General features: G+C 41.3%; 1 protein-coding gene across 2 annotated transcripts in view; it reads left to right on the top strand.

Annotated features, from left to right (window-relative positions):
- The window catches only part of LOC106813208 (zinc metalloproteinase nas-30-like), a 15,268-nt gene that overhangs the window by 2,750 nt on the left and 7,616 nt on the right, over positions 1 to 4,902 (top strand). The window lies entirely within an intron of this gene.

A 4,902-nucleotide genomic window follows, 5' to 3' on the forward strand; every position in this document is an offset into this window, starting at 1 on the left:
TTATGTACCTACCTACACGGTGCATACCTAACTCATGTACCTACTACCTACACGGTGCATACCTAACTCATGTACCTACCTACACGGTGCATACCTAACTCATGTACCTACCTACACGGTGCATACCTAACTCATGTACCTACCTACACCGTGCATACCTAACTCATGTACCTCATGAACAAGAGGTCCTAGTACCTGTACCTGCACTTTGTCTATATATACCGAGATGTATACACATTTCCTACATACACGATTCATGCCCAACTTATATAAATACCTGCTTGCTGTGTCCCCAGTTGATTTACTCACACGGTACCTTCTCGTTACCGGTACCTGTACAGTGTCTCATCAACGTATATAACGACGTGATATCTCGCCAAATCACAATACCCCTACACCGGATACAAAACACAAATTTTAGAAACAAGACAAAAACGAAATCAGTGAAAGCAATAAAACAGTACATTGCGCTATTGCATTCGCTTTACCTGTATCGATTCTGCATAATAGCTACACGGAAATAGGAACCTATCAAAGCAGTAAGCCATTTATGTCGGAAATGTTTAGTACATATCCGAAAAACGCTTTCTTAATTACGGGAAATTGTCTAAATTCGTCCAGTATATAGATCTGTCGTTCAGATTACTGCATTGTATCGCAGACTAGCTTTGTATTCGCAGAATATTTGTGAAAAGTGAACATAGATGAGTTACAATATCAGGACACGAGGCGGGCCGAAATCTGTCAACTAATTCATTTCTGGACAAATTTGGTGTATTGCTATTGATATGCATTAGGATACAATCGTCACTAAATCTATATACCATTTCAGATGTCATATCATATGTCTGGCGCAAAGCAAGCATGCTAAAATACTCGCTGTGAATACATATAGAATTCATGTACGACATTCTAGCCTGTGACACTTGAATGTAATTATTGCGGAAATGGAGTCGTGTATTTATCTCGCCAGTAATTGAATATATCATCCATCATTCATTGGTTTACTGTACACACACACACACACACACACACACACACACACACACACACACACGACGCACACACACACACACACACACACACACACACACACACACACACACGCACAACGCACGCACGCACGCACGCGACGCAGACGCCAACACACATACGGCACGCACGCACGCACCACGCACGCACGCACGCAACGCGCAGCACACACACACACACATATATATATTATATAGTATATATATATATATATAAGTGTACATAATTCATCATTGCCTATATCGCCAAGTCAAACATGCATATCTGCAAGAGTGCTATACACATGCAAGCATAAACATACGTACACGGCACACAAACACGAGCACACGCACACACGCACGCACACACGCGCACGCACGCACAGCATCACACACACACGTGTACACAAACAAACAAACAAACACACACACGCGCGCACATACACACGACTAAGCATCAGTTAAACTATTGTCTACTAACTGACTACTTTAAAACGCTGTGTTACTCGACGCCACATGGTGATATGAATTTCAGGTGAAGTTTGACCGGCGTGTTAAAGAAGCGATCTGGTGATCAAACGAGAGACAGGCGAAGTTGGATGTTACAAGCATTCAACACTAGACAGAAAGCGGAACTGATCGACAACGAACGAGCTTAGGTGGAATATCAGCACCGATACGCCTACCTATTCCAACCCGGAAGATTTTCAAGTAAGACAATTCACAGCAAATCCCACATCGTTCTCACTACATAAAAAATCTGTGATTTTCAGCTCATGGCAAACTAAAGATAACGCCAACAATGCTTAAGATCAAATCTATTTATATCTTAATTTCTTATGATTAGTAATATTTATTTATTTATTATACTTTTTACGATTATTATTTATAAGCGATTTTACTCAGTATGAGAATGAGAAGGGAATCATCAGATGGGCTATCAACCACTGGGAGCAAGAGAGACGTGGTATCCGCTTCAAAGACATGGGACGGCTGTGGTCTACTACACCGATTACATTCTCATTCTACAAGGGAACAGGGTATGCCCGAGGCAGAGCTTTTTAACACTATTTCAGTGTCATTCATCCCGCGACTAAATACCCTTGTGTGTTTTTGGTAATTTTTATCAACTTTTTTGGCTTGAACCGATTCTACCAAGTTTAAAGACAGCTGCTCTGAGGGAATGTTTATACACTATCCGCCAAAGGTAGCTTGCTGAGGTTATAAGTTATAAGACTATACGTTATGCGTAGACTGCTACTTTTGTATGGCCCGTTCCATGTTGTTAATTCCGTCATTTTCGAATTTAAGGTCCTACACTAAGCACTACTTGAATATCCAATACCTAGTATATACAGTATACTGATATCTATGCCGACGGTTTGTGCATGATATCTTAAAACAATTAATATGTACCTGAAAATCAGGGTTTCAAAGTGATAAGCTTGACAAAACGCTGAGAGCGATTTTTATAGTCCACCGTGAACCGCTGTGTACAAACCTAACATCTGTGTTAAGTTAGCCTACAGCCGAAAGAAGTTGTATTTGTATAGGTGAGATAAGTCGGATTCGTTATAGCCGCTTATAGGACAGTGTGTTATCAAGTTTCACGTCACAGAATATATACAGCAGTGATGAAATCTCAAGAGTAAACTCTAGAAGAGTAAATATAACTTTCCTACATAATAGTATACACATATAGCTATAGAATACACATAGTTCGATGGTGCTCGTGATCGCTGTGTTAACACCTTGCTTTGTTTTTAGGCTGCAGCTCAGAGGTCGGTAGGAATGGAGCGAGACACAAATCTCCTTATAACGGTCTCCTGCATAATCGTAAGCGATCACTGCCATATTTTAATTAATATAATTCGCACACGACTTGTTCTACTATAAAGGTGGGCGCGCTTCATTATTAACCTGTAAAAATTCTCGAGTATGTGCGCGTCAGAAGTATGCGTTACAAGTAGCAAACAGATATACCTATAGACAGGATACCAGCTTTCATAGCCGCAAGCTACAATGCCATGCCGCGTTCTTTATGTTTAAATGTTTTATCCGCTGCGCACAGTGGATGGAGTTTCGGCTTGGAGTCGGAAGTAGAGAAGTTATTTATCACACGCTACTATTTGTACGGCCTCTAAATGGCTTTCACGTTGCTTTTCAGTTTTTATTCACCCGCCCAATCAGTCGTTAACCTTTATTTATAACATACACCAATGAAAAAACGTCAACGTGACTTTTCCGAGCATAATGGTCGCTCTACGGAGTGATCGTCGACAGCAGATGTGTCTCTATTTATTATTCTATATTATTATTTGTTATGTGTTATATTATTGTTATTTTCTATTTGTTATTCTATATTGTTATTTGTTATATTAGTATATTATTGCTTATTCTATCAATTATATTTGTTATAATCAGTTATAGTTATTGTTCTCTATTTTGGGATTCTAATAGAAAGCAGATCGTGCTCATGAGATCGGAACACTCGCTGGGGTTTGCTGGGCTGAGCAGGCTCGCCAGGCAAGACCGCGATGATTACTTTGGATGTGCTGTGGGAGAACATCCAGCCTGGCAAGACGTAATAACTTTCTCCCACATCATCAGCACAATCACGCAACGACGTTCCCTATGATATGTCCAGCCTCAAATGGCACTACTAGAAAGGTGAGGCGCCCATCTACCGGTGTAATCGTTTAATCTATCGGTATATCCCTGGCATTAGACCATGTGATTCGCGTACTACGTGTAAGATTTAGGGGTTCGTACCTGTGTCCCATGGATCCGTTTGGCGGTCTGTGGATGCTTTTAGGGGTTCCGGTGAAAGCAGGCGCATGCAAAACTCTGTGTTTATGTGGCTTATGTGGGCATATTTTTTGGGGAAGAGCCGTAGCTTTCACCAGATCCTCAAAGGGGTCTATGACTCAGAACGGGTAAAGAACCACCTGGCGTAGATGCGTGTAGATCATGTTAACCTGACTGCAGTTAAGTCGTGCATGACTCACCACGACGAATGCATTCACTTTGTGGGACATAGCCACGGGAACTTTGCGCAATGCAGTCCTAAATGATGTGTCCCGCAGAAAATGCCTTTAGTGTTCACTCGTGTTTAGTTGGTATTCAGCGCACAGATGGCAGTACGTAGTCGCAGGCTCTTCAATAGGATGACCATAAACATGAAAAAATAATTAAAAAACGTTCCAAGAAAGTTTCCAGTGACACAAAACACTCACTTTAATTCATGCTAAATGACGCACAGATATAAGCGTTTTGATGCATCTTTTCCAGCAGTTTGGCAGATTCGTTTCCACACACAAAACGCACTAGCCCCGGTCACGCATAGAAAGCAAAAAATTTTCCAACAAGGGAGCATAAGCATATAGCAAATTCAGATTAGTACGCTCTATATATTACAGAGTCTACTATAGTTAACTATATTACATCGAACACGAGAGGAAAACGGTCTGGAAAAAAAGGCACGCCTCAGGTAGTGCAACGGTAAACAAATCGGTTGCTGAGCGGGGTACTGTCGCGTGCTACATTTAAGCTCTCGTGTTCGTGAATCGTTAATTTGAATTTCGTTTCAGGATTCAGCAAAACCTACCCGGATATGTTGACCTTGAAATCGCCGACGGGTTTCTATCAACATAGGATGGGAGGAGCCGAAAGTTGTCATCTACGACGCAAAAACGGCAAATATCGAAATATACTGCAAAGGTTTGGACTCCATTCACACACGTGCGCTGCGCCACGCGTGTATTCTATTCAAAACACGTGCCCGTTCTTTGCCTAAAAGCGCTAGCATGTAAGGGGGAATAGATATTATATATTACTAGCTATAAGCGCTAAGATATAGATAGATTAATTGCGCCGGCATTAAGTGCAAGTA

Source organism: Priapulus caudatus, unplaced genomic scaffold (assembly GCF_000485595.1).
Source record: "Priapulus caudatus unplaced genomic scaffold, Priapulus_caudatus-5.0.1 Scaffold739, whole genome shotgun sequence".
Classification (NCBI taxonomy): domain Eukaryota; kingdom Metazoa; phylum Priapulida; class Priapulimorpha; order Priapulimorphida; family Priapulidae; genus Priapulus; species Priapulus caudatus.